Raw genomic sequence first — 10,854 nt, 5'->3', positions numbered from 1 at the left:
ATTATAGTAAATACAATTACTGTGTAATAACTAGGTACTAACCCTGAACCACCCCTATAACCAAACACTAACCCATGTAGTTACCTTATATAGTACTTTATAGGTAAGTACACTGTAAGTACAGTTTACATGTCACACATACATACTTCTGTTGCAGTAACAAATTACTCACCGGTCACGTATTGTGTGGAAATGCTTCAGTTCTTGGAAATAAAGTTTCCTGCTCTAAATGTTGATGACATTAGAGTAGATAAAGTCATCTGTGTCTGTAAACACAGAGCTGAAGGGATTTAGATGTGCTGTTTTTTTATCTGTCTTACACGCTTTTTTTCCCAGAGCTGTAGAACCGTACGCCTGCCCCAGGTTGTGGGGTGACCTCCCAGAATGCACTGCAGTGATGTAAACAGACAGCAAAGGATCATCCCCGTGCTCTGTTGATGCAGCCCCCCCATTTAGAGCTTAATTAGCACTTTGCCACCCTGATCACTCTGCTTTTCGATTTAACAAGATCCCTCTGAAATTACACAGGATTAAGAGAAGTTGGTTAGTAAATTAGGACGTGCATCTTTAATTTAATTGCATCTTAGACCATTAATTAACGAGCTACCTATGCAATAGTTACTGCGATTTCTGTTAATTAGTGGCCAGTTCTGATAAAGTCTCCCTGAGAAAAAAAAGAGAAAACAATTAGCTTATGGAAGCGAGTGTCTTTAAAAAAATCCTAATTGTTCACAGTAGAGGTAATATAACAAAGAAGATAAGCATTCAAGTACACATTTTAATTAATGGGTAAATCTAAATATTTGACAATCAATGGGGAATTAATACGTACTCATTACAATTACTAAGCTCATTGCTGCCATGAAAACAATACATCATGTTTCTGCAATTGAAACGCTCACAATAGATTTTTTTTTTTTTGTGAAAGGGCAGATCCAAGGACGACTGTTTTGTCCTTTTGTGCCTTCTGAATGAAGGAAATAATACTCACCATCTTACTGTTCGACCTGAACACGAGAGTATTCAGATGCAAACAATCCTCCTCAAGACTGACAACATCTGTGGAATGAATCAGACAAATTAATTAACAACAGCGCTGACCTTGAAAAAAGACACCACATACCCACAATGCTGTCATTTACTGTCTTCAAGTCATGTCAGAATGATCATATTTATGATGAGCAGACATGAATGTCACTACAATGCTGTAATAACAGATTTGGGCGTGTGTATTTAATATATATATATATATATATATATATATCAAAAGCAAATTGATACAGTATTGGTCATAATTAACAGTATTGGTCATAATTAAACTTTTGGATGTAGAAAATTTTACTCAGCTTCACTTAAAGGGTTAGTTCACCCAAAAATTAAAATTAGCCCATGATTTACTCACCCTGAAGTCATACTAGGTGTATATGATATTTTTCTCTCAGACGAATACAATCAGAGTTATAAATCAAAAAAATCCTGGCTCTTCCCAGCTATAATGGGAGTGAATGGGTGTGTGTCATTGGAAGTCCATCAAAGTACATCTATTCATGACTAAAGTGCTACACACGGCTCTGGGGGTTAATAAAGGCCTTCTGAAGTGAAGCGATGAGTTCGTGTAAGAAAAATATCCATATTTAAAACTTTATGGGGCCTATGCAAGTCGACTTGTGGTCATATGTTGTATATCTTTTGTTTTATGTGTATGTTGTCGAGATTTAATAAGTATACATTGCTATAATCTATTCTGTAAATGACATAGAATCGACTCGGTTACTAACTTAACCTCGGTTCCCTGAGAGGAGGGAACGAGTATTGCGTAAGTAGCTTACGCTATGGGAAAACTCCTTTTCTCGAGAATATTGAAGTCTTTATGTAAAACGCATTGCAGCTGCACAGCTGACAGCAATGAACGAAGGCAGCTCGGTCATTGGCTGTGCTGCGGCAACTTGCTCGAACCAATGACGGGGCGACTCTGAATGCGCGACCAATGAGCGCGCTTCGCGCCCGCGCGCGTCAGAGCCCGCCAAGATGGGCGTGGCCAAGAGCTATATATTGGGCGCCCCGTCATGAGAGTTCTTTAGGTTAAAACGACTGAAGCGAACTAACCAAGCACAAGCACGGCAGCTTACGCAATACTCGTTCCCTCCTCTCAGGGAACCGAGGTTACGTTAGTAACCGAGTCGTTCCCTTTCGAGAGGTCTCTCCTATTGCGTAAGTAGCTTACGCTATGGGAACACCATGCAAAACGCCGTGCGTGCTGAACTTCGCCTTATGATAGCCAGAGGCAGGTGCCTGAGCTAAAAAAGCAAAGTTATCATCCAACTAGCCGGCAGAGGCGAGCTTTATATGTGGGAAAGAATACAGAGCGGCTAGAAGGCGCTCAGTGTGACACAAGCACATACATAATCTAGATACGAACTCGTAGTTCAACTAGCATCATGCTGATAGTACATTGGAATGCAGTGTCGGGACCTGTAGGTTGTAGAACCTGATAAATGTGGACGGTGAGGCCCAGCCTGCCGCCGCACAAATATCCTCGATCGGTATCCCGCTCGACCATGCCCAGGAAGAAGCCACACTCCTGGTGGAGTGTGCTTTGACTCCCCAGTCCCTTAGCTTCATAAGCCAGCACTATAGCTTCAACTATCCAGTGAGAGATTCTCTGCTTTGAAACGGCGGAACCTTTCGTACGGCCGCCAAAGCATACAAACAGTTGTTCTGTCTGTCTGAATAGGGCAGAACGCTCCAAATACACTCTGAGAGCCCTAACGGGGCAGAGTAGATTAGCGTCGTGCTCGTCTGCTGGGGACGATAGCGCAGTTAGGGAGATAACCTGTGCTCTGAAGGGAGTGGTGAGCACTTTAGGAATATACCCATGTTTCGGTCTAAGGACGACCCTGCAGTCGTTAGGTCCGAATTCTAGGCAGGCAGCGCTTGTCGAAAGCGCGTGCAGGTCGCCCACTCTCTTGACCGAGGCGAGTGCCAGCAAGAGCGCAGTCTTGAGCGAGAGCTGTTTAAGGTGCACGGTTCGGAGTGGTTCGAACGGACGCCCTTTAAGAGCGTCTAGGACAGTAGCTAGGTCCCAGATCGGCACTGAGGGGGGGCGTGAAGGGTTCATCCTCCTAGCGCCCCTTAGGAAACGAATAATTAGGTCGTTTCTTCCCAATGGACGTTCCATTACAGGGTCGTGTGATGCTGTGATGGCCGCCACATATACTTTGAGCGTGGAGGGGGCGCGGCCCGCCTCCAGAAGCCCTTGTAGAAAAGCGAGTACGTTCGTAATCTCGCATGTTTCAGGGTTCAGGCCCTTGGCATTACACCAGACACTGAACACTTTCCATTTCTGGGCATATAAGCGTCTCGTGGAGGGCGCCCGCGCCTCAGCGATGGTTTTTAGTGCTCCGCTCGTGAGGTTCCTGGGAACCCGTTGAGGGGCCATGCATGAAGGGCCCACAGATCGGGGCGGGGATGAAATATCATCCCGTTGGCCTGACTGAGGAGGTCTGGCCTCAGTGGAATCGGCCGTGGTGCAGATTGCATTTGCATCAGATCTGGAAACCATGTTTGGTTCTTCCAGAGTGGGGCTATCAGCAGCACTGCGTTTTTCTCCTCTCTGACCCGACTGATGACCTGCGGTAGCATCGCGATCGGGGGAAAGGCATATAAGGGACGGCTCGGCCAGCTCTGGGCGAGCGCATCCATGCTTTTCGTGAAGAAAAGAGGGCAGTGCGCGTTCTCCTTGGAGGCGAAGAGGTCGATCTCCGCTTTGCCAAAGGTTTTCCATAACCAGTGAATCGTCAGCGGGTTGAGAGCCCATTCTCCTGGGAGAATTTTGTCTCTGGATAGCATGTCCGCCCCCTGGTTCAGGGCACCTGGCACATGCGCTGCTCTCAGCGAGCGCAAGTTGTGCTGGGACCATAAAATGAGTCTCCTGGCCATTGAATGCATGGAGCTCGACCTGAGTCCACCCTGGCGATTTATGTACGATACTACCGTCATGTTGTCCGTTCGGACCAAGACGTGTTCGTTTCTCAGCTGTGGGAGCAGGGCTCTGAGAGCCAAAGCGACCGCTTTCATTTCCAGACAGTTTATGTGTAGGCGCTTCTCCGGGTTTGACCAAAAGCCGGAGACAGGCCTGCCCTCGTAAAGGGCCCCCCAACCTATTTTGGAGGCATCTGTCGTTATCATCTTTCTCCTTGTGTTCACACCCAGACTCACGCCTGACTGGTACCAGTCGGCGGCTTTCCAGTGCGTCAGGGCTTTTATACAGCCGTGGTTCGCTCTGATTAAAAGGTGGCCCGAACGCCACGCGTGAGTAGGGACGCGGCTCTTGAGCCAGCGTTGGAGAGGGCGCATATGCAACAATCCTAGCTGGAGTACGGCCGATGCTGAGGCCATGAGACCGAGCATCCTCTGAAACTGCTTGACGGGGGCGAGCGCGCCCGCCCTGAATGATGTTACAAGGCGCCGGATGGTGAGCGCACGCTCTGATGAGAGACGCGCTGTCATTTGCATCGAGTCTAGAACTATTCCCAGGAAAGAAATCCTCTGGCTGGGAGATAGTATGCTTTTTGCAAAATTGATTCTTAGACCCAGGCATTCTAAATGGCTGATAATCCAAGATCTGTGTGTTATTAACTGACTCTCTGATTGTGCTAGAATCAGCCAATCGTCGAGATAATTCAGTATTCGCACTCCCCTTCGCCTTAGGGGGGAAAGTGCTGCATCCATACATTTCGTGAATGTACGGGGAGCCAGGGACAGGCCGAAGGAAGTACTGTGTACTGGTACGACTGTCCCTCGAAAGCGAATCTCAGAAACGGCCTGTGATGAGGCGCTATTGGAATGTGAAAGTAAGCATCTTTCAGATCCACTGAGATAAACCAATCTCCTGGGCGTACTTGCGCGAGGATATGCTTGGTTGTTAACATTCTGAACGAGCGAATCATTAGTGCTTTGTTCAGGTGTCTGAGATCTAGGATGGGGCGGAGACCGCCATCCTTTTTCGGGACGAGAAAATAGCGGCTGTAAAAACCTGCCTCGCTCAGAGAGGGGGGAACAGTTTCCACAGCGCCCTTTTCTATTAGTTTGCGCACCTCGGTGCGTAGAACATGTGAGCACTCTTTTCTCACTTTCGTCTCGACCACAGTCGTAAAACGTGGTGGTCTGCGAGCGAACTGGAGCGAGTATCCGTGCTTTACTATATTCAATACCCATTTCGGCATATCTGGAATATTTTCCCATGCCGCTGCGTGTACAGATATGGGCTGAATACAGGCTAGGGGCGGGCCGCTGTGACGCAGGGACCCGGCCAGCGAATCGCCTGAGCTCATAGCTCTCAGAGGCGCGGGCGCGCGCTGAGCAGCTGAGTGAATGGGCGCGTGTGTGATTACAGCAGCGCGCGCTGTGTCTGTAAAACTCGCAGCCTGGGCTGGGGTTGTGTTTGACACTGTAAGGACAGTGTTTATAAGTGGGGGTGCCTAAACAGTGGTAGGCACACGCGTCACTTTTATAATGTTTCCCGCTTTTACTGGGGATGAATTTATAACTGTGTGAACAGTGCTTGTGTGTAGTGGTGCGTACATGACCGTAGGCACGTGATCTACATTCATGGGGTGCGCAGCTTGAGCTGGGAATGAATTTGGCACTGTTTTGACAGTATCTGGGAATGCACACTTTGTGGACATGTGAACCCTTAGTGACACAGGCAGAAAAAGACTCTTCTTGTGTTTTCTGTGCGTCGCCGTAAAAACGGCGTTTGTTTGCAGGTGAGCGAGCTCTGTGACTGGCCCATTGACTGCTGTATGAACATATCCAGCCGCCTGTAAGGGGACTGGGTAATGCTTGAGCTTTTGCAGAGAGAGTGGTCCGGCTTTTGCGAGACACGCACTCTCTCTTTTCATTCTTGTGGCTAGGACGGCTTTCGAGGCTCGGGGTTCAGCACAATCTTGGGCCGAGGACCCCGTCGCTCAGAAGGCGGCTTGCGGTTGTGAGAGCGCGAGCGGCGTCGAGCGTCAGCCTGAGGCGCGGGCTGAGAGGCGGTGGGGGCTGTTCTAGCCCGCTGCGGCTGCGGCGGCCTCTGTCTGCTCTGCGATGAGCTGGAGCGCTTGGGCAGGAAATGCCGCATAGCTTGTGAAGCATTCTGGGCCTCAGTGAAGCGTTCGGCGAAACCCTTAACCGCCGGTCCAAACAGCCCGCTGGTGGAGATAGGCGCGTCGAGAAATGGCGCCTTATCCGCGTCCTTCATCTCAGTCAGAGTCAACCACAGATGGCACTCGAGAACAGTCAAATTAGCCATGGCACGGCCGATAGACTGGGCGGTGGCCTTCGTGGCTCGCAGGGCTATGTCAGTCGCGCTGCGTAGGTCCTTAAAGGCTTCGGGTTCGGGGCCAGACTCGTCCATAGAGCGGAGAAGCTTGGCTTGGAACACTTGAAGTACCGCCATAGAGTGAAGCGCTGATGCAGCTTGGCCGGCGGCGGCGTAGGCGCGACCGGCGAGAGCTGAAGTAGTGCGGCAGGGCTTCGAGGGGTGGGAAGCTTTGGCTTTCCATCCGGTGGTGGAGGGCGGGCAGAGATGATTGGCCACGGCCTCCTCGAGGGGCGGTGTTCCCTCGTAGCCTCTTTCCTTCGCGCCGTCCACAGAGGAGAGCGAGGAAGAAAAAGAAGGCTTTAGGCGCGCAGAGTGGGGGGCTTTCCACGACTTGGTGAGTTCGTCGTGAACTTCCGGGAAGAAGGGAGAAGGCCTTTGCCGAGGGGCCTGCTGGCGCCCCTGCAGAAACCACTCATCCAGTCGGCTCCGGGTTGGTTCTTCGGGAGAAGACTAATCGAGCCCGAGGTCTTCCACGGCCTTAGAGAGAACGCGGATAATCTCGCTATCCATGGTGGAGCCCCCGCTCGCGCTATCTAGCGTCGACGGGGCGGGGTCGAGAGTGGAGCCCGGCCAGTCGTCCGATGCAGCGTCGATTGACAAGCTGTCATCCATTCCCCCGTCGTCCTCGGACGCGCCGAAAGTCACAAGGCCCACCGCTCTGCTAGAGGGGTGTGGGTCCGGCTGGGTGAACTGAACCGGCGGTGGGGAAGGCAAGAGCGGCGGTGAAGCACGCGGAGACTGGCTCGGCGTGACGTCACTGAGCTCAGGTTCAGGAAGCCTCTGTGAGCGGCGCTTTTTCTTAGTGCGCGGCTCGAACAGAGGGATGGCGGCGATGGGCTCGCTCACGGCGAAAGCGGCGAGGCGAGCCCGCAGTGCGGAGAGACCCAGGTCGTCACATTCGGGGCATCCGCCCTTGGTCAAAGCAGCTTCTGCGTGGTCCCGGCCCAGGCAGCGAGCGCAGATGATGTGACGATCCCCGTCCGGGAGAAGGTCTCTGCACGACGCGCAGGAAGGCATTTGAAACAACGCCTTGGAAAATTTGCTCTTTTACAAGTGTCGCAGAGCGAACAGATGTAAATACTTGCGTGAGCAGTACGCCGGATGGCTCAGTAGGATCGCGTTAGAAGGCGGCTGAAGGTGCCGACGTCCTCGTAGCAAATCCCGCTGGTATGCTTTTCGACGGCGAAGCTTCAATAATCCGGAGGATCCAGCGAAGAAGGTGTTCGCTGAAGGAGATTAAATCTAAAGAACTCTCATGACGGGGCGCCCAATATATAGCTCTTGGCCACGCCCATCTTGGCGGGCTCTGACGCGCGCGGGCGCGAAGCGCGCTCATTGGTCGCGCATTCAGAGTCGCCCCGTCATTGGTTCGAGCAAGTTGCCGCAGCACAGCCAATGACCGAGCTGCCTTCGTTCATTGCTGTCAGCTGTGCAGCTGCAATGCGTTTTACATAAAGACTTCAATATTCTCGAGAAAAGGAGTTTTCCCATAGCGTAAGCTACTTACGCAATAGGAGAGACCTCTCGAAAGGGAACATAGTAAACTAAAATGGTTTGGTGACATTTGCAAGTTAACAGATATTAATATGAATCAAAATCAACAGATGCTTTTTTTAAACATGCGTTTTTATATATACGGTTCCTCTTTTAAAGCAATAAAAAGGACAAATCCCATGAGCTAGATAGAAAAACAATATAGAAAGAAAAATAGTAGAAAGAAAAAGACTAAATTTGTTCATGTACATATATATACACACACACACACACACACACACACACACACACACACACACACACACACACACACACACACACACACCTATATGTACAGTATATATATACATACATATATATATATATATATATATATATATATACACATATATACACTCACACACTATACTGCAGGAAGAGTACGAATAGTTTGGTAGTAAACTTTTCAAATCAGAATAATTAAAGATAAACAGTGATAGTCACAAACATTTTTACACTGTCTCTGCGTCCTTGAATACACGATACAGTTCATGTATTCCTCTCTCTCTCTCTGGTGTATATAACATGCAGTGAGAAGCCCGGGGGAGAGAGGATAGACTGTCTGTCTGAGGTCCCTACAGGGACTGCAGTGTGCATGAGCGTGCGTGCGTGCGTGCGTGAGTGTGTGTGTGTGTGTAGCTCATTAGCTTACTTACGTAATTCAGGAAGTGTCTAATCCTCCTGGAGAAGAACACAGCGGCATCAGGAGCGCCGTCAGCAACACACAGCCTGGGAATGCTGAAAAAATCCATAGCGCACGGGGGAAATTTCAACACACATTTCTCATTTCAACAAGCAGAGATTTTAAAGCCTGCATCTTTCTTCTGATTAACTCATAACATCATTTCTGGTCCTGTTAGTGGCTTGTAGTTTCGAGCTGCTCTTATCATTCATCCTGACTCACGCTGCACCATGACAACACACTACAGAGCGTCATTTAACCTTTACAACACACATATTGATCCGTTTTGGTTATCAGGCCACGATCAGAGCGCCACGGTCCATCCAACTCAAGTTCAGAATCACTGACAAAGACAGCCGCACAGATCACTGCAAGTGAAGAACTATTCATTTAATTTACAAGCAGTCCTTATTATAATCATTAGGATAATAATAATAATACAGCATCTCCGAAATGCATTTGGACAATTAAGTCACATTTCAAAGTGTTTGAATGTCATTGCAAAATTTTAAATCAAAGGCCAAACTAATTTTTTGGCAAATGTGAGAAGCCTTCTTGACTATTCTTAAAGTGATTTTTAAGGGGCTGACGTTATCTCACGTAGGTTTCCAAGCAGAGGAACCACAAGTGTAGTTCATCACATTAACTATGAACATGTTCCACTAACGTTTGAAATCCACAAAGAGTCACAATACTTTCAGTCTTCATTTCAAACGTGCTTGTGGGCAATACATTTTCATTTCCCATTTTACATTTGTAAAATAACGGATAAAAGTCACTGGTTGGATTTAAATTGGCAAAACTTAATTATATTTATAACATGTTATATGTTGGACTCTTGCATTGTCAGTACAAGATCTTGACCAAAAATATATGCACCTCTTGATGGAAATAACATCACATTTACTTCCATGAAGAGGTACCTCAATTTTTGGTCAAGATCTTGTACTGACAATGCAAGAGTCCAGCACTCTGTAAAGTCTCCTCCAGCACATCCCAAAGACTCTCAATGAATTTAATGTCTGGACTCAGAGGTGCCAATTCATGTGTGAAAATGATTCTTCATGCTCCTCCCAACCATTCTTTCATGAGCCTGATGAATCTTGACATTGTATTTCTGGAATATGGCCATGATACGTCTTCCTTCATGGTTGTTTAAAAAATGAAAAGCTACACACTCCATCAATTAGGGTTAGAAGAACTGTTGCAAAACATACAACATGCTAGAAACATAATAATGACTGCAATAATGATCCAATCATAGACTCTTACGCATTTGCCTATTTAAATCCAAACAGCGACTTTTTTCTTTTTCTTTTTTGGACGGGCAGTGTATGACAACATTGTAGTGCTATGTTAAAACAAAAAAGGATCTAAGGATTTCAAGAATAAAATCATTCCATGAGGAAAATAAAGTCATAATGCTGTCATAATAGACATTATACGAGATTCAAATAATACATTTTTCAGAATAAAGCTATAGGATTACAAGATTAAAGATTTATTATGATATATAAATTACATATAATAAAATAAAAATGAGATATAAAATACAAAACAGTAATATTGTATTTTATGGTGGCATTAAAACAACCTACAAAAAAAAATGTTTTGTGCATATTTTTTAATTGGTGGTCATTTTTTTGTTGTTGTTTTTCCTGTGTCCTCAATAGCACCGTTTATCCTTTTAGGTAAAAAAAAGGTTAAATGGTGTTCTGTAGAATCATAGGGTTGTTGATTCAATTTTAAAGAATTCTCAATGCCAAAAAGTTATTTATTGTCTTAAATTATGGCAATAATACTGTCATGTTTAATGGGAACCCCTAAAAGGTTCTATATGAAACGCCTGATAGAACTCTTTAAGGTTATATATAGTGCATTTTCTTTAAAGAGTGATAGTCTTCTGTAAAATTTTGTTAAACAGCAAAAGCCAGGTCCTTAATGACATGATCCTCAGGAAATGACTAATCATTTTTGATTAGAAAACAACAGCACAAACATCATTTACTATTATCATTGGAATTGATGAACAACATTCTGCTTGACTTTATGCTATATGTCTTTATATTCTTAAATATTTTGTTATCGAATGCAGAGACATTCATATATTTTTGTCTGTTACTTCAATGCAAAACCATACAGATATTGCAGCAGATTTAACACATCTCAAAAACAAGACGCTGAGGACATTGTTAGTCTAAGCCCATGAGATCATAATTAAATCATCATTTAACAATTTAATACTTACAAAGGTGAAGGTTAAGCACTG

General features: G+C 46.5%; 1 long non-coding RNA gene across 1 annotated transcript; it reads right to left on the bottom strand.

The window, feature by feature from the left end:
• Window positions 1–322: 322 nt before the first annotated feature.
• LOC143723055 (uncharacterized) lies at window positions 323–8,614 on the bottom strand. The gene is made up of 4 exons (XR_013197023.1): window positions 8,560–8,614; window positions 992–1,059; window positions 608–664; window positions 323–514 (listed from the first exon to the last, which is right to left on the bottom strand). It is a non-coding gene; the product is annotated as an uncharacterized LOC143723055 (long non-coding RNA).
• Between the last annotated feature and the right edge of the window lie 2,240 nt (window positions 8,615–10,854).

Source organism: Siphateles boraxobius, unplaced genomic scaffold, assembly GCF_051911475.1.
Source record: "Siphateles boraxobius isolate OS27281-9 unplaced genomic scaffold, OSU_SipBor_1 68, whole genome shotgun sequence".
Taxonomy (NCBI): domain Eukaryota; kingdom Metazoa; phylum Chordata; class Actinopteri; order Cypriniformes; family Leuciscidae; genus Siphateles; species Siphateles boraxobius.
This window is presented reverse-complemented; position numbering and strand designations above follow the sequence as displayed.